Source organism: Pelodiscus sinensis, chromosome 16, assembly GCF_049634645.1.
Source record: "Pelodiscus sinensis isolate JC-2024 chromosome 16, ASM4963464v1, whole genome shotgun sequence".
NCBI classification, from domain to species: domain Eukaryota; kingdom Metazoa; phylum Chordata; order Testudines; family Trionychidae; genus Pelodiscus; species Pelodiscus sinensis.
In genome coordinates, this window is record NC_134726.1 from 12466672 (window position 1) to 12486979 (window position 20308).

At 44.2% G+C, this 20308-nt stretch overlaps 1 protein-coding gene across 1 annotated transcript in view; it reads right to left on the reverse strand.

Annotated features, from left to right (window-relative positions):
• GRIN2A (glutamate ionotropic receptor NMDA type subunit 2A) overlaps positions 1 to 20308 on the reverse strand; it is a 523774-nt gene that overhangs the window by 37046 nt on the left and 466420 nt on the right. The window lies entirely within an intron of this gene.

Sequence of the window (20308 nt, forward strand, 5' to 3'; positions counted from 1 at the left end):
TTTGAGGGAATGTGAAGATAAAGGTGGACTCCATGGGAGTGTGGAAGGAACTAAGTGGTGGTTGTAATATGTGAAGGGAAATCTTGTTTTAAAATGACACCTTGTTTCTTTGCAGCCTCTTAACAATGTGCAAACCATCTATGCAAAGAAACAATCAAATGTAAACATTTTGTCTATGGACCCCTTTGTTAAATCTGCAAAGGAAAATTAAGGATTCTACTGAAACTTAATTGGTTAACTGCATAAAGGAATGAGCTCTATATATTGTAACCCTATTTTGTGGGTTTCAAATGAACTAGTTTCATTTTGTTTTGGATAATGTCCTCTTGCTTAAAATTGCAAACAAACAAGGCACAAATTGGTTAGTGCTTCTGTCGGGCATTCAACTCTTAAGGACATTTAACTTTCTAGAAACCAAATTATTAGTTTAGAAACTCAAGCTTTAAAACTTAACTGTCTCTTTCAAGGCTGAGTTGATAACACTTTTGGCTTGCTTTTAAATTCAACATTATATGTGAATACAGGCTGCCTGGTTATTTCAAAGGAAAGTGGACAGGGAAGGATGTTGCTGTTTCAGCAGACACATACACTGCACCCCTGTCCACAAACATAGAAGGAACAGCTCAGCTTGCAGAGCTGGCAGCAATCAATTAGCTTGTGAGGCAGGGGCCAGTACCATCTACACTAACTCCTATGCTGTATGGGCTGGAGCCACTCAGTGGATAACTAATTGAAAGAATAATAACTGGAAAATAGGAAAGCCTGTTTGGAGATTGGAATACTGGAAATGGATATACCAGCATGCAACCCAACATGCCTTAAGCATAAGTCATGTGTCCAAAAGAAACGACACCCTGGCTGCACAGCTAAATAACCTAGCAGATGCAGCAGCACAAATTTTTGCTGCCCAGGTGGATTGGGAACACCTGTACATTTGGCTACATGAAACCTTGGGACACACAGGAAGCGATGAGCTGGTGCGGCAGGCACATGCCAGGGGGTGGCCTATCACCCACAAACAAGCCAAAGATCTGGTACAAGCTTGCACCCTATGTGCTGAACTCAGGAAATATATAGCAGAAGGACAATGGTTTGCCAGACTAAGAGATGGAAAAGTACTATGGGCAACCTGGCAAGTAGATTATATTGGTACACTACCCACCAGTTAGCAAGGGTGGAAGTATGTTTTAACTGGAGTGGAAATTGTTTCAGGAATTGGTTTTGCTTACTCAACCCCAGTGGCAACCAGGTTGTTCACAGTCATGGGACTAAACCGCTTAATAGCCCTTGTCCCAACACCCCAGTTTGGGAACACAAATCCATTCACTGCACTCCTGCAAGGGAAAAGGAGTCTGGAACACCAATAACCATTACTGAGGCTTGGATTGTATCCAAGACCGGCGAACCTTATGTTTTATCACAGGAAACTGAGGCAATATCCCTGAACAGCGCTCCAGTGGGATGGATCCCTCCCAATGCTGGTGTGGATCTGGGAAACCACCATGAACTTTTGTATGTATATATATATATATATATATATATATGTATATATATATATATATATATCGCTTGCTGTTGTAGCGCTTGCAACCACTGTTGTTAGTTACAGACTATTGAAATGAGACATGGTACTCCAACTCGCCATGGTCTTCTTCCTCATCCCAACTGCTACTGCTGTACCAGAACACCTTACTTGACTCCTCCACTGGACTGGGAATCGAGTTTGTCCCTCTCAGCCCAAATGACTGGTGAAACAAGAGTGACATCTTCAGATGGGGACCGGTATGGTTCGATGACAGCAACTACCGCAGCCCTCAAAATAACTTTGGGGGGAGGCAAGGGAAATGGCAACAAACGGTATGGGATAAGACATGCTGTAACTAAGAATGAAAATAACTCATGGCTAACTTGGTTAGCCCAACAGCTAAAACTTTCCTTAACTCCTTTCCTACACTCTATTATGACCACTGTTTTAATTGTTTTGATTGTTGTACTCCTTTTCTGCATAGCCCTATGTATTGTGCAATGCCTAGTTAATGTAGCTATCTCTTGTGTGCACATTCGATACACAGCACCAGGAAAGGTCCCTAGTCAATTCCTAGATCCTAAACCCTCTAATCAGGCCATTGGGTACTTTTAAATTCCTCCAAGGTGGGCAAGAGGTACTGGCAAGCCACCATCTTGCATTCCTGGGACGAGTTGTGTCGTATCAGGGGGTGGAATGTGGCCAGACAGACTAACCCCCATATCATCCATCTTATTTGCCTTCCTGAAGCATACAGGACAGAGAAGGAGCAGTAAAATCAGCATAGTCTATGCTGGCTCATCTGATCCTGAGAAGCTGAAAACATAGATATGAGGAGAGAGCGATTAAGGCAATAAGCTGGCCTTGAGGCTGCGAGAACTGCCACCGGCTGGCACCTATGTTGATTCGAACACACACACAGTCCCTGGAAGAGGAATTTCCCACTGAGAAAAGAATCCCCAGTAATTCCAATTTAGTTATCTCTCTTACAAGTGTAAATTAAGTTCACAACTCCCTTGTAAGAACTGATCTCACAAAAGACAGACCAGTCCCATTTGGCATGAAAGACAAGAAAGAGAAATACGTGACCCCATGAGTATAAAAGATAGGTCGAGCACACACTCACTTTGAGTGTCATTCTACCCTCTACCTGCTGGTCGGGTTAGGTGTTTGACCTCCCGAGGTTCTATGGGGACGCCCACCTCGTATTTTCGTCTTCCCTAGGAATTGAGGGACCGGCCCTGGCCTGACATGCTGGAGTCGAGAGGCACAGAAGGGGGTAAAAATTGTACCTGGATGTGGTCCTCTGTCGTAAGTGTACACATAGAAAGAGTAAGCTGTTACTTGGTACCATTATTTCTATTTTTCTATCTTTATCTTCTTTGTAACCATTTTTAAGATCTATATTTTGCTAGTAGTTAAGAAATAGAACAATAGCCATTGCAACCATATGATTTATAAGCTTCCTCAAATAAACCTGTAACTGTATAAGTTTTAACCTGACTCCTTCAGTTGCTGTAATAGAACCAAGCACAATTTAAAAGAACTTCAGCCCGTCTTAGGGACAGATATAGGGAGAGCTTGGGCGTTTGGATTTGTGTCACACCCAGGTGGCACAATCCACTGGGGCACTCGTCAACCTCCTCCAGGTTGCCCGCTGCAAGGGACCCCGGTCTCAGCAGTTAAAGTCTCGAGTGTATAGTATACACATACACACCACTCATTCCCCTGACCATCGGTTGGCAGAATTGGGGCACTCCTCAACCTCCTCCAGGTTGCCCGCTGCAAGGGACCCCGGTCTCAGCAGTTAAAGTCTCGAGTGTATAGTATACACACACACACCACTCACTGCCCTGACCATCGGTTGGCAGAATTGGGGCACTCGTCAACCTCCTCCAGGTTGCCCGCTGCAAGGGACCCCGGTCTCAGCAGTTGAAGTCTCGGGTGTATAGCACACACACACTGCCCTGACCGTCGGCTGACAGTAAGCTCAAAAGCTTCTTTCTCTCACTGTGATGGGATGTAGCAACCTTGCACTGGGCCTGAAAAAGTGAACCAGGGATAGCTGACTGACAGAGCCCCACCCCCACAGCCTCGCTGGGCATGCTCCAACTGGAGGACAGTTATGAAGTCCAGTGGAGCAGCTCAGTCTGGGCTGACCGCTGCAGAGGAAGGAGCTACTTCCAGAGCTCTGCAAGAAGAGGTATGGAGGGACCAAACCATGGAGGCCAGACAGCAGGGAATGGTGGAGAAACCCTCAGCCAGGAAGAAACTGGAGAAGAAGCAATCAGCCCTGAATAGGGTAGGAAGTAGCCCACGGCTGGGAGGTAATTCCCGAAGAGCTTGGTGGGTTTCCTGCTGAGCTAATGGTGGGACACACCCATCACTGACAGGGCTTTGGGCTGGGACCCAGTGGAGAGGGTGGACCTAGAGGGGGGCTACAGCTGTGATCATTGACTCTGTCCATTAGATCTCACTGCCCTAAGGAAAGGGCACTAATTCAGGCCACTAGGCCCCACTGTTCTAAGGGAAGGGGGTGGAAATGACCCTGGCTTCTGGGCCTCACTACCTCAGTTCCCTGTAGGCTACGCACCTGCATGGGTGCACACAAAATATTTGAATCCCACCCACCTCCTCAGCAGAGCTGTACAGCAGCACTCATCTTCCTGGAAGGTAAGCAGCTGGTGGTGGACTCTGTGAGGGTATGTCTACACTACCCTCCTAGTTCGAACTAGGAGGGTAATGTAGGCATACCGCACTTGCAAATGAAGCCCGGGATTTGAATTTCCCGGGCTTCATTTGCATAAGCGGGGAGCCGCCATTTTTAAAACCCCGCTGGTTCGAACCCCGTGCCGCGCGGCTACACGGGGCTCGAACTAGGTAGTTTGAACTAGGATTCCTATTCCGAACTACCGGTACACCTCGTAGTTCAAACTAGCGGGGTAGTGTAGACATACCCTGAGAGAGTGGGGGGACAAGGTTGTGTGGTGGCTGCCCAGCTGCTCCTGAGGTGTACTGCATGGTGGGTGGCTGCCCTGTGTGCCAGTGCTGGAGCTGGAGTCGGCTCCAGACCAGTACATGGGGCAGCTGCCTGCCACATAGCCTGCCCAGGAGCAGCTGGACAGCCACCATGCAGCCCTCGATGTAGCTCTGTCCCTTCCCTAACACTGAACCTGTGGCCAGTGTGGGCTCCATGACAGCTGCCAGAGCTGAACCACAGCTGCACCGCAGCCCCAGCTCCAGTCCCGGGTCATGGGGTAGCCACCCACCATGTAGCCCACCCTGAGAGCAGCCAGGCAGCCACCACACAGCCTTTGCTGTAGCTCCAGTCCTTTAGGATTAGAGCTATGGCCAGGGTGATGTGGTGGGTGGACAGGGTGGCTACAGGGATCTGGGACTGCCTGGCTGCTCCAGCAGCAGGGACTGCTCCGGTGGCTGGGGCTGTGTGCTAGGCAGCTCCTCTGTAAGAAGCAGCCTGGGGCAGTCCCTGTTCAGTACACAGGCTGCCCCAAGAGCAGCGCTCCCTGGGGAGGGTACATCTTACCTTCTCCGCACTAGGTGTGGGGGGGTGATACCTGGGAGCAGGGCTTGGGGTTTCTGTGGTTGGAAAGTCTCCCAGTGAGCAGTGCCACTGGTGAGTGCTACACATTCAAACAAGTGCATGTGACCTTATTATTGGTGCACGAGACTAAACTCATTCTGCTCATGGATGGAAAATCTTAGAGGGAACACTGCTCACTACCCTCCGAAAAAGGGTACAGTACTGACTCTGGCAACTAGATTGGACTAATGTATGAGAGAAGGTGTGTAGTCAGAGCCAGCACCCCCAAAATCATGACATATGTAATGTAATTTATAGATTAATTTTGACTTATTAAAAATCTGAAAAGAAAAGAAGGATTGAGTAATAGCTGTGAACTTATTGTGAGCTAATGACTAGTCTGCATGCCCCTGTCATTCAAAGATGAATAAAATCAGAACAGCTAATCATGATTTCCAACATTACATTCTCTCTCATTGCTGTTTAGCTACACGCCCCCACCCCACATATCCACTCACACTCTCCAGTCACATTTGTTCCACTCACTGCTTAAGGAGGACACTAAATATATAAACAGAAAACACTGGTGCATTCTTCCTAAGCAACATGCACTATAAATATGTACTTTTAATCACAGCACATTTTTCTCTAGTCCTTTAATGTACAGTGTGACTCACAATGTATTATAATTAAAATATCAACTTGGAAAGCTTATACAAATGCATACCAGGAAAATAAGAGGTCAGGTTAGGGCTTTTTTTTCAAAGATTTAATGAGAAATCTTTTTTCCACATTTACATTTTCTCTGATAAGGGAGGGAAACACACATCTATGCATTGAGATTCACAATCAGTATAAAAAGCAGGTTTCCAGGCCATAAAAATTAACTAAAATTTGGTAGATTTAATTAACAGAGTAAGGGTATGTCTACACTACAAAGTTAATTCAAACTAACGGACGTTAGTTCGAATTAACTTCGATAGGTGCTACACTAGCGCTCCGCTAGTTTGAACTTAATTCGAACTAGCAGAGCGCTTAGTTCGAACTAGGTAAATCTCATTCTATGAGGACTAAGCCTAGTTTGAACTTATTAGTTCGAATTAAGGGGTGTGTAGCCCCTTAATTTGAACTAGTGGGAGGCTAGCCCTCCCCAGCTTTCCCTGGTGGCCACTCTGGCCAACACCAGGGAAACTCTATTGCCCCCCTCCCGCCCCGGAGCCCTTAAAGGGGCACGGGCTGGCTACGGTGCCCGTGCCAGGTGCAAGCCTGCCAGCATCCAGCCAGCAGACCCTGCACCTGGCACGGCTCGAACCAGCCCCCGAAGCCCCCCATCCGTCCCCCTCTTCCCGGGACCAGGCTGGCAGCTTCCGGGAGCTTGCCCAGGACCACAAGAGGCGGGCACCCGCCTGGTCTACTGTGGACATCGTGGACCTCGTCTACGACCTCCGCACTAGGCACAGGAAAGTGGCCGTCTAGGGCAGGAGAGCTGCCAGCCTGGCCACCCAGGAGCAGGTATGCATGAAAATCAAGGTGGTCCAGTGAGACCCCTGACCCTGAGCCCTGAGCTTACAATGGCCGTACTGGGTCAGACCAAAGGTCCATCTAGTCCAGTAGCCTGTCTGCCGACAGCAGCCAACTCTAGGGACCCTGGAGGGGATGGACCGAAGACAGTGACCAAGCCATTTATCTCGTGCCATCCCTCTCCAGCCTTCCACAAACTTCGGGCAGGGACACCACTCCTACCCCCTGGCTAATACCACTCCATGGACCCAACCTCCAGCACTTTATCTCACTTCTCTTTAAACTCTGTTCTAGTTCTAGCCTTCACAGCCTCCTGCAGCAAGGAGTTCCACAGGTTGACTCTTTGCTTTGTGAAGAACAACTTTCTGTTACTAGTTTGAAGCCTGCTACCCATTCCTTTCCTCTAGTCCTTCTATTATGGGAACTAATGAAGAACTTTTCTGTATGCACTCTCTCCACCCCACTCGTGCTTTTATAGACCTCTATCATATCCCCCCTCAGTCTCTTCTTTTCTAAACTGAAAAGTCCCAATCTCTTTAGCCTCTCTTCATATGGGACCTGTTCCAAACCTCTGATCATTGTAGTTGCCCTCCCCTCTCCCACCCTCTCTCTTCCCCTCTCCCACCTCCTTTTCCCAGTCTCCCCAATTTTGTTCAATAAAGAGAGATTCTATTTTTGACCACATGTTTTCTTTATTTTGTACATCAGGAAGGAGGGCTAGGGAAGGGTAAGTGGAAGGAGGTGAGGGAGAAATGGGGTACGAGCCCCCGATGGGGAGGACTGGGCTGGCTCTGCGGGCTTCTGGGGGTTGAAGCTCTCCTGAAGCCCCCCAATTGCCCCCTCTCCCCAGATGGCAGCCTGCGGCAAGTGCAGCCAGTCTGATGGCCGAGTGCTGTGATGTGCCCAGTGTGGGCACTCCAAGCCAGGACTGCTTTGCAAGCGGGGCACACCTCAGAACTGTCTGTCCGGGGTGGGGGTCGGGTCCCTTTAAGCACAGCCCACGCTCTAAGTCCTCATCTGATGCCCTGCCGGCACTGCTTCCGGCCATCCTTAACCCTGGTTCAGGGTCCACTTAATGTGGACATGCTAGTTCGAATTAGCAGAATGCTAATTAGAACTAGTTTTTTAGTCTGGATGCGTTAGTTCGAATTAGCTTAATTCGAATTAACTAATTCGAACTAAGTTAGTTCGAATTAGCGCTGTAGTGTAGACATACCCTAACAGCTCAGTGAAAATCTGAGGGAAAAAAAGTCTTTCCACTAACTTATTTCAAAATCTCCATCTCTACCATTGTCATGTCAGCCGATTTTTAAAGGCCAGTGCTCTCATGGAGGCCTCTTCCCAGATCTCCACTAGGTTTATCTCCTGGATTGTTTTGAAGGTAGGGGTCTGGCTTAGAGGTTGGTTAGATTGACTTTTCTTATAAAACTTTAAAGAGCTCAGTGAGACAAAGTGGTTATTATTTACTTTAATCAGATCCTTGCTATTAGGGGAATAGAATCCTACCAGTAGCCAGAACCATGATGCTGGCTGATAGCAAACAGCAGCATTGAACAGCATACCAATTCTTCCATTGCTTGCAAACCCAGTGCTACTAGGGTAAAGGGACATTTTATTTCTGGATATTAGATAAATGTATGCATGCACTTCAGTTACTTTAAGGAGCCCCTTCTGTGTAACAAACTGTATTGAATTGTATCTTGAAATAGACATTTTAAAAAATAAAACTGCAGATATTAATTATCAGGCTGGAGTATGTGTATAAATAAGGCAGAAATAGGGGGCAAAATCAAATCAGTATCTTAGATGCCTTTATACAAATGCAAGGAGTATGGGAAATACATGAAATGCTAATAAATGCTAATAAACACCACTATGACATTGTTGGTATTACAGAGACTTGGTGGGATAATACACACAGTTGGAATTTATAAAGGGGTACCAGTTTGCTCAGGAAGGATAGGTAGGGGAAAAAGGGCTTTATATATTGAAAATGTATTCACTTGGACTGAAGTGGAGATGGACACAGGAGACAGACTTGTTGAGAGTCTCTGGGGGTATGTCTACACTAGCTCGGTAGCTCGGTAGGCAAATGAGGGCAACCGGAGTTGCAAATGAAGCCCGGGATTTAAATATCCCGGGCTTCATTTGCATCTTCCCGGGCGCCGCCATTTTTAAATCCCCCTTAGTCCAAACTCCGTGCCCGCGGCTACATGTGGCACAGGCTAGGTAGTTCGAATTAGGATCTGTAATTCGAACTACCGTTTCTCCTCATGAAACGAGGTGTACCGGTAGTTCAAATTAGAGATTCTAATTTGAACTACCTAGCCCATGCCGCAAGTAGCCACAGGCATGGAGTTCGGACTAAGGGGGATTTAAAAATGGTGGCCCCTGGGAAGATGCAAATGAAGCCCGGGATATTTAAATCCCGGACTTCATTTGCAATTCCGGTTGCCCTCATTTGCCTACCTAGCTCGAACTACTGACCTACTGTAGACATACCCTGGGTGAGGCTAAAAGGGGTAAAAAACAAGGGTGATGTCATGCTAGGTAGCAACTACAAACCACCTACCAAGGTAGAAGAAGAGGTGGATGAGCCTTTTTTTAAACAACTAACAAAATCATCCAAAGCATAGGTGGTAATGGGGACTTCAACTATCCAAGCATATGTTGGGAAACAAAAACATCATGGCACAGATTATCCAGTAAATTCTTGGACTGCATTGGAGACAATTTTTTCAGAAGGTTGACAAAGCTACTGAGGGAAAACTGTTCTATATTTGATTTTAATAGGGAGGAACTGGTTGAAAATTCGAAAGTGAAAGGCAGCTTGGGTGAAAGTGATCATGAAATCACAGAGTTCATGAGTCTAAGGAATGGTAGAAGGGAGAAGAGCAAAACAGAGATAATAGATTTTAGGAAGGCAGATTTTAGTAAACTCAGAGAGCTGGTAGGTAAGGTCCCATGGGAAGCAAGACTATGAGGAAAAACAACTGAAGAGAGTTGGCAGTTTTTCAAAGGGACATTATTAAGGGCCCAAAAGTAAACTGCATCGGAAAGATAGAAAGTGGCTTAACCAGGAGATCTTACATGATCTAAAAATCAAAAAGGAGTCAGATAAAAAGTAGAAATGTGTCAAATTACAAAGGATGAATATAAGCAAACAATGCAAGTTTGCAGGGCCAAGATTAGAAAGGGAAAGGCACAAAACAAGCTCTATCTAGCTAGAGACATAAAGGGTTACAAGAAAACATTCCAGAAATATATTAGAAGCAAGAGGAAGACCATGGACAGAGTAGTCCCATTAATCAGTGAAGAGGGAGAAATGATAACAGGAAACTTGGAAATGGCAGAGATGCTTAATGATGTCTTTGTTTCAGTTTTCACCAAGAAGTTTGATAGTAGATGATAGTGGAAATGGAGTAGGTTTAGAGTTAAAATTTTTAAAAAAAGTTAAAAATTACTTATACAATTTAAAAGTCTTCAAGTCACCAGGAATGACGAAATGCATCCAAGAATACTCAAGGAGCTGATAGAGGAGCTATGTAAGCCATTAGCTATCATCTTTGTACAGTCATCAAAGTTGGGAGAGATTCCAGAAGACTGGAAAAGGGCAAATATCGTGCTCATCTATAAAAAGGGAAATAAGAGCAATCTACAGATCAGACAGCTTTACTTCTGTGCCAGGAAAGATAATGGAGCAAATAATTAAGAAATCCATTTGCAAATATCTGGAAGATAAGAAGGTGATAAGTCATAGTCAGCATGGATTTGTAAAGAACATATGATGTCAAACCAATCTGATAGCTTTCTTTGATAGAATAACAAGCCTTATGGATAAGGGGGAGATGGTAGATGTGGTATACCTAGACTTTCATAAGGCATTTGATACAGTCTGACATAACCTTCTCATAAATAAGCTAGGGAACTATAACCTACATGGGACTATTATAAGGTTGGTGCATAACTGGTATTATAAGGTGGGCACATAATTCATTCTCAAACAGTAGTTATCAATGGTTCAAAGTCATATTTAACAAGTGGGTCCACAGAAATCAGTTTTGGGACCATTTTTATTAAATATCTTCATCAATGATTAAATAATGGCATAGAAAGTACACGTTTAATGTTTGTGGATGACACCAATCTTGGAGGGGTTGCAAGTGCTTTGGAGGATTTGTCTGAGATAAATAGGATGAAATTCAATAAGAACAAATACAAAATACCCCACTTAGGAAGGAACAATAAATGTCATACATACAGAATAGGAAGAGACTGTATAGGAAGGAGTACTGCAAAAAGGGGTCTTGTGGACCGCAAGATAAATATGAGTCAGAGTGACACTGTTGCAAAAAAAGCAAATATCATTCTGGGCTGTATTAACAGGAATGTAAGCAAGATATGAGAAGTAATTATTTTGCTCTACTGTGTGCTGATCAGGCATTATTTGGAGTACAGTGTCAAGTTCTGTGTACCGCATTTTAGGAAAGATGTGGAGAAATTGGAGAAGGTCCAGAGAAGAGACATGATTAAAAGTCTAGAAAACACGATTTATGAGGGAACACTGAAAGAATTGGGTTTGTTTAGTTTAGAAAAGAGAAGACTGAGGGGGCCATAATAGCAATGTTCAAGTATCTAAAAGGGTGTTACAAGCAGGAGGGAGAAAAATTGTTCTCCTTTGCCTCTGATGATAGGACAAGAAGCAGTGGGCTTAAATTGCAACAAGGGAGGCTTACAAAGGAAGTTTTTTCTAATGTCCAATCTATCAGGGTAGTTAAACACTGGAATAAATTGCCTACAGATGTTGTGGGATCTCCATCACTGGCGATATTTAAGAGTAGGTTGGATAGATATCTATCAGGGATGATCTAGACGGTGAGTGGTCCTGCGGAGGGCAGGGTACTGGACTTGATAATCCTTTTCTTCTCTAGCATCCTATGGTTCTATAATAAGGCCATTGAGACAAAAAAATGGATATCTGCTATTGTTACGCATGTTTAATTCATTGTCTCTAACAAATGGGAAAACAAAAATATCAGCCTAAGTATTAAGAAAAGGTCAAATGATCCTCAGTAATTGATGTGATTCCTAACAAATGAATGTTTATCTTATATGTCCAGAAACAGGACTAGCCATAGCTGTATGGACAACTTAACTGATGAACATTTGGGACAACAACCCTTGACAACAAATAGGTTTCCTCATCTTATATCCTTTCTCTTGGACTTGTGAACTCTGTCCAGTCACCTAGCTGCCTTCTCCAATTTCTTATTAGGACAGGCAATTGATCATTTAGTATCATACTTCCTTCTTACCAACCATAATTCAGAGATGGACTCCCAGGTTATGTCTACACTGCCTCTGTTTTGTGCAAGAAATATGCAAATGAGGGGAAGTGTGGACTATTGCCGCACCTCATTTGCATAATTAATGAGGCTCTGTTTTTGCTCAAGAAATGCGGAAAGAAAAAATCTGAAAAAAATGTGAAAGAACGGCTCTTGCGCAAAAACCTCTTGTGCAAAAATGGAGCCTCATTAATTATGCAAATGAAGAGCTGCGATATTCCTTGCTGCACCTCATTTGCATATTTCTTGTGCAAAACGGGGGCAGTGTAGACATAGCCCCAGAGTACATGATATTTGGCACCATGACTTCACTTTGCAGTAGAACCTTTCCTACAATTAGGATATTGTCAATGTATTTTAATACAGCTTACCCAGTTCACAAGCAGCCCATAAACACAAACTCATATACTTCTTGTACCTGCCCTAGTAACCAGCATGTGATGGGATGCAGTCACAGAAGATCCCTTGGGGGATGCTTCCCGGTATGCTTTTAAAGACACTGACACTCACCTCCTTGCTCCCTGAAGCGTCTCACCACCCTGTCTTGATGGGCCAGATCTACTAGTCTCCCCCAGCCAAGGCATAGAGCTGAGTTCACCATGCCCCCAAAGAGCAAAACAGACACTGAAACTCTTCCCGTCTGAGGAGATTGCAGTTTAGGGCATAGTAGATCCCAACTCCCAATCTGATCAGTACCCCAAATAAATCATTCAGGCAAGCCCCCTTTAATAATGAAAGGAGGATATACACACTGATTGCTTTCCCAGGTAACAATTATTTACACTGGGCTTGATAGTAAATCAAAATGATTTTATTAAGTACAATCAGTAGGATTTAAGTGGTTGCAAGTGAAAACAGGCAGAGAAAAGTGAATTAAAGATTTAAAATATAACAAGAAATACATAGCTAGTTCTAACACCTACTTAAGCTTATTGCAAACTCACCCTAAAACTGTTCTTGTTTTGGCTAATGTTACTTGGCAAACCAGGGAAAATCCTTCAAACCAGGAAAAAATCCTCTTTTGCTTGTGATCTCTGGTTCATTCTCTTGGGAGTGACATGCTAGCCAAAGACACAGACTGAAACATTTTGCATCTTAAATAACCTTACTTTTAGGTGGAAATTCTTTGTTTCACATTCTCCCTTTCCATAGAAAACTACCTGGTTAGAGCCTACCAGTTGGGGTGATCACATGCTTAGATTTAAAAGACAATGAAGGCTGTTTACAGGTGATTACCCAGACATCAAAGTGTCTCAGCATTAGAAACACCCTTGATGGCTTTCATTTACAAATCTTAAAACCATAAACCATTCTCTAGTCCATATTTCTAACTTTACATACAAGAGTGATACATACACCATAGTACGATATACAGAGCCAGAAGATTGTGACATTAAAATTGATAAGTTACATGAGGTATTTTGTCCAAAGCATCTTCAAATTGTGCATATTGGTATTCATAAGTCAATTTAAAAAAAAGGATGGGTGGGAGGGTTTGTCACACAGGGGAACATCAGTTCTTTTTAAATGTCATCAGAGCTGCTTAATAACAAAAGGGGGACTTCAAATAATTCAGATGGTCATAGAGAATATCTGCATACACTGGAAGGCATTGAAAGAAGTTCCAGTATAAACCTCGCTTTCATACTAGACATTCATGTTCTGTGTTGACAAACCACGGTAAGGATAGTGCCCAAGCATAGCGACATGTCAGTTTGAATTGAGGGTCATGACAGAAAGTTAAAGCAACTTTTGAGCTTTAAAAATTACACACACACACATCACACTACAGGAATCCATCTAATTGGTAAGGACAAATCAGAGACGTGCACAAAACCATGTAGTATGTATGCTAGTTATGTTCACATGCACATATGTAACAGTGCCTTGTTCCCATGCAAATATCTGGCTAATACTTTCTTATTGAGAAAGTATGCAGATCAAAAGGTAATGTTCTTGTAACTCATTAAGAACTTTTCACACTCTTTAGATTTATAATTATTCATTGATATTCCTCAAAAAGAGATAAATATTCTCTTGTTGATCATATAATTGGAAGGGACTTCAAGAGGACATCAAGTCCAGCCTTCAAAGCAGGACCAACCACCATCTAGATCATCCCTGGGAGGTGTTTGTTTAACCTTCTCTTAAAAATCTCCAGTGCTTAACCATCCTGACAGAAAGTTTTTCCAAGGTAAACCTCCCTTCTTGAAATTTAAGCCCATTGTCTCTTATCCTTTCACCAGAAGTTAAGGAGAATAATTTTTCTCCCTCCCCTTGTAACAATCTTTTAGGTACTTGAAAGCTGTTATCATTTCCCATCTCAGTCTTTTCTTTTCCAGACTAAACAAACCCAGTTCTTTCAGTTTTCCTTCATAAATCATGTCTTCTAGACCTTTAATCATGTTTGTTGCTCTTCTCTCGACTTTTTTACAATTTCTTCACATCTTTCCTGAAATGTGCCACCCAGAACTGAACACAATACTCTAGGTCTACGTCTAGACTGGCATGATTTTCTGCAAATGCTTTTAACGGAAAAGTTTTCTGTTAAAAGCATTTTCAGAACAGAACGTCTAGATTGGCATGGACACTTTCCGTGCCAATCTAGACGTGCTTTTATGCAAAAAAGCCCCAATCGCCATTTTCGCGATCGGGGCTTTTTTGTGGAAAACAAATCTGAGCGGTGTACAATGTCTCTTTTGTGCAAAAGCTTTGCGCAGAAGGGACTTTTGCCTGAATGAGAACAGAATAGTATTTCCGCAAGAAGCGCTGATTTCTTACAGTAGGAAGTCAGCGCTTTTGCGGATATTCAAGCAGCCAGTATAGACAGCTGGCAAGTTTTTCCAGAAAAGCGGCTGATTTTCTGGAAAAACTGGCCAGTCTAGACAAAGCCCAGGTGAGGCCTAATCAGAATGGAGTAGAGCAGAAGAATTACTTCTTGTATCCTGTTTACACATCCCAGAATGTTTGCATTTTCTGCAATAGTACAGCACTGTTGACTCATATTTAGATTAGAATCATGGAATACTAGAACTGGAAGGGATCTCAAGAGGTTTTCAAATCCAGTCCCCTGCCCTCATGGCAGGACCAAACACCATCTAGATCAAGGGTTCCCAACCTGGGGTACGTGTACCCCCAGGGGGGTACGAGAAGCTTGTCAAGGGGGTACGGGGAATATTTGGTAAATAACTAGATTATCATAATTGAAATATTCCAAAAGTAGTTTAGTGAAAAAAGTTGTGGATTCTAACGTCTAGAATTTATTTCCTTTCATATTGAATAGGGGGTACAGGAAGGTTTACTAAAAGCCAAGGAGGTACAGGGACCGAAAAAGGTTCGGAACCCTTGATCTAGATCATCTCTGATGGCTTGTGGTCCACTGTGACCCATAGATTCCTTTCTGCAGCACTCCATCCTAGGTAAAAAAATCTCAGGCAGCTGTGTTTGTCTATAAAACAATGAGTGGTCCTGTGGCACCTTAGGGTGTGTCTAGACTACAGGGCTCCATCGACGGAGCCATGTAGATGAGTTTACTAGACATAGCAAAATGAAACAGCGATTTAAATAATCGCCACTTCATTTACATCAAAATGGCTGCCGCGCTGTGCCAATCAGCTGATTGACAGCACAGAGCGGTAATCGAGATGGGGATCAGCCGACCCCAGAACCCTTTGTCGTCAGATCCTTTATGCCTCGTGAAACAAGCTCCTCTCCCCCACCCCCATGGCTGCCAAGGGCGCTGCACACAAGGTGGCGGGACCACCCAAGGCAGGTGCCAGTCTCAGCCCCATCCCTAAGCCCTTCCTTCTCCTTCCTCCCCTCTCCCAGGTTCTTTCCCCAGTCCCTCCCCAGTTATATTTATCCCAAATAAAAATAACAGTTTATTGTTTCAAACCAAAAAGTCTGGTTTATTTTTTCTTCAAGGGAGGGATGGGGGAGGAAAGGCACACACAGGCAATGCAGAAGCCCTTGTGGGGAGTCCCAGGGGAGAGTGTCACAGCTAGCCTTGTCTGAAACTCTCCCTCAGGGCCTCCAGGATGCACACAGCCCCCAATGGGCTTGCTGCATGGCAGGGGTGCATGGCTGCTCAAATATTCTGACCAACTGCCCTCCAACCTGGCAGGAACATCTCCCCTTTGTTATTGCACAGCAGGCTGCCACCACCTGGGGGATGTTCCAAAGGCGCCCTCCACCATGGAGCCTACTGAGCCTGATGTTGAATCGTTCCTTGGTGGAGGTCTATATGTCCTGTTTAGGACTTCAGTAGCCAGGGGAGCAAGGGAAAGGCTGTGTCGCTAACGATGTACATGGTCATGTCCATGTCCCTGACACTGATGATGCGGCCAGGGAAAATTGTGCTGGTGTGCATCTTCTGGAAGAAGCTGGATTTACAGACAATGCGGGTGTCATGTGCCTTCCCCGATCACATAATGTTAATGTCTCTGAACTGGCCTTGGTGGTCCATGTAGGCCTGCAGCACCATTGAAAAGTACCCCTTCTTGTTGATGTAATCAGAGGACTGATGGTTGGGGACCTGGATGGGGATGTAGGTGCCATCTATCCTCTCACATCCCTGTTAGGGAAGCCCAGGGCGGCAAAGCTAGCGACAATGGGGTCAACATCACCCAGGATGACTACCCTGCGCAGCAGGATGTTGTTGATGGCTCTCAACACCTATAGAAGGATACAAAAGAGAATCTTAGGGATGCCAGAGCCCTCAGGAATAAATTCTCCAAGCCCAAGCCCCTTCCCACAGCTGGAGCAACCCTAACTACTCCTGGCAGGGCTTTGTGAAGGCGGGACTAGAAAGCCTCCAGGGAGGGAGACTCCACCAACCCTCCTTCCTAGAGAACCCCATTCCAGTGCTTCACCACCCTCCTGGGACAATAGTCAGAGAGTCATACCTGTACAAGCACGGTCCCGATGGTCGATTTCCCCATGCCAAACTGGTTCCAGATGGAGCAATAGCTGTCCAGCATGGCAAGTTTCCAAATAGCAATGGCAACACACTTCTGGAGGGAGATGGTGGATTGCATGCAGGTGTCTCATCACCGGAGATGAGGGGGGTCGTCCCACTGTTCCAGGATGATATAGTTCCACCAGTCTGAACTTGTGTCCCAGCACCAGAAGCAGTGGTGCACAGTGTGCTGGGGAGGGTGAGAGGGGTTTTGGTGCATGAGCAGGATGTGGAGTGGGGTGAGGAGGTATCACAGAGTGAGCTGCTTGTCCTGGTCCTGCAGTGCCACATAGACAGCCTGCAGTAACTGTGCCAGGAGGTGCAGCATGAGAGCCGGTGAGTGCTTTGCAGAAGGTTCAGCTCCATGGCAGAAGTGCTGTGGCATCTGTAAGGCAACCAGAGCATGCAGTGGAAAGAGTTGTCTGTCTCTTGAGGAGGTAGGCAAAGGTGAAAAGTCTGAGATGTGGCTGTTGAGGGGAGCTCCATTAAGCACAAGCTTCAGGTAGCAGCTCCAGGAAGTGATTGCTATGCCAATGCCCTGCCCAGAGTGCTTTTCGGGGGCTTTAAATGTGATTCAGGCTCCAATCAGTATGGATGCATTATTTCGACATAATTCTGCACTATTTCAAAATAGTTATTTTGAGAGTTATTTTTTCAAAATAGTTATTGTGAGAGTTGAAATAACTGTGTAGAGTAGACGTATCCTAAGATCCCACAGGACTTACTTGTTGTTCCCTATTTTCACTGGCATTCATTATTTTATGCCCAATTGCCACAAACCTTGGTGATAAAGAATAATTATCTGGCAGCACCTCTTGCACAGGATTCATTTTTATGAGCCAATCCTACAGAAGTGAGTGAAGTGTTTATGCAATCAATACTTTGTGTATTTACCCAAAGAACTTAACTGACTCGCATGAAGGTGTCCCGTGAGGATTATCACAAGCATTTACTTTTTGGTTCACTTGACAACTGAGCAAAGATGTTCAGAGAAGTATCAGAATAATCTTCCTCTTTGGACTCTGTGTTCATGCTTTCTGAATACCCAATACTCAGTTATACAAAGTCTCACTTGAAGGAATTGTTGATATAACCATTGAAATTAGTGCTGGATTACATCCATCAAGTCATTTAGTCCCATCTCATTCCTACCAGAGTTGAGTTACTGAACACATTCCATTTTCTAGCGCTTTGTTCCATTTTATTTTCAATATGACAATTTCACTGATGGAGTTATTCTTAATATTATTTGTCAATTTTCCTTTTCGTGAGATTATCATAGAATCATAGGGTGTGAAGAGACCTCAGGAAGTCACTGAGTCCAATCCCCTGCTCAAAGCAGGACTAACTCCATCTAACTCATCCCAGCCAGGACTTTGTCAAAACCTCTAGGGATGGAGATTCCACCACCTCCCTAGGCAAACCATTTCAGTGCTTCACCACCTCCTAGTGAAATAGTTTTTCATAATATCCAACCTAAACCTCCCCACTGCAACTTGAGACCATTGCTCCTTGTTCTGCCATCTGTCACTACTGAGAACAGCCTCTCTCCATCCTCTTTGGAACCTCCATCAAGGTAGTTAAAGTGTGCTATCAAATCCCCTCTTTCTGGGTATGTCTACACTATGGGATGAGATTGAATAAAGATACGCAACTTCAGCTACATTAATTACGTAGCTGAAGTCAAAGTACCTTAACTTGACTTTTGGTGCTATCCACACTGCAGGAAGTCAAAGGGAGAACATCCTCTCTTTGACTTCTCTTACGCCTCATGTAAACAGGACTACCAGCATCAACTGGAGTTCCCCTCTCAATTTGAATTAGTGTGCCTTCACTAAACCCGCTAATTCAAACCTGAAGATCAACAGCGGCAGCTTCGATTTCTCTGCAGTTTAGACGTACTCACTCTTCTCTTCTGTAGACTAAATAAGCCCAAATCTCTCAGCCTTTCCTCATAAGTCATGTGCTCTAGCCTCCTAATCATTTTTGTTGCCCTCCGCTGGACTTTCTCCAAAGTGTTCACATCCTTTCTGTAATGGGTGATCCAGAATTGGATGCAGTACTCCAGATGTGGCCTCACCAGTGCTGAATAAAGGGGAATATTCACTGCTCTAGATCTGTTGGCAATGCTCCTCCTAATGTATCCTAGTATGCCATTAGCCTTCTTAGCTACAAGGACACACTGTTGACTCATATCCAACTTCTTAAATTATATATTTTCTTATCTCTAAATTTGGAGACAGGAAGAAATATTCCTGCAGGATATAGAATAAATGATCTTTGATAGAGTAGCTGGCTTAACTTCTTCTAGAACCTTGGGCAGGTAACCTACATCTGTATAGAATGGTGTACATCATGGAAATTATATCCTTCTATTGCAGGAAATTGGTATTGGTGGAGATCCTCCTTTCTGACTCTGTGTTGCAAACCACCATACTTCTTAAGCTGTGACCAAACAATATATTTTTTACAAATTTAGCCAGGTTCTTTAGAACAGAAAATGCACGTTTAAAAAACCTGAGCGGCCCAGAAATTCTTTTAAAGACTAAAAATAACCCAACATTATACATTTGTTCATATTCTTCATGGTATATTTATGAAACGTGTGTTTAGTTTCTAAGTGTTATTTAGGCAAATAATGTGTACTCCTGGAGACAGCCAGTATCGCATCCTCGACATGCATTCCATTTACACCAAGATCTAATTTATGCTGAAATATAGTAAATTAATCATAGTAAAAAAATTTCTAAAAAGTTAGACATGCCTTTAACGTAAGTTTCTGTGCCCCACCACACAGAGACTAACTGTTTTTCATCACATAGACAGAGCCAGGGCAACTAGCTACAATAGTTTGCTGGAGAGAAGATATGCTGGGATCTGGGTGAATGGTCTTCTGTTTCCTGAGTGAACTTCCAGAGACTGCTGCCACATAGTCAAGGCTAATTAAGAGCTTGCCTGAAGGAGCAGGCACCTGCAGCCAATTAAGGTCAGTTGCCCTATTTTAAAAGGTTCCCTTCAGGTAAGGGAGAAGAGTGAAACACTGAGAGGAGGAAGTACATTGCTGGAAAGCTGAGAAAGGAAAGACCTTTCCAGCTGTAGCAAGAAAGATTTGCTCAGGTACCATGGAGGCGGTACTAGGGGAGCATTTGGGAAAGTGACCCTAGGAAAAGATTACTGTATTGGGGCTAGAGAAAATCATCTGCTGCTACTTAGGAACCCTGGACCAGAACCTGGAGTAGTGGGAGAGCCCAGGTTCCCCCAACCCTCCCCATACCACTAAAAACTCTGCTTCTGAAAAGGGAGGCCAGGATTATGTAGAGGTTTCGCCCTAATCCTTTAACTTTGCCAATTATGACACTGGCTATGATACTGGCCTCTAGAAACAATAAGAGGAAGTGTGAAGGGTCACTATATATATA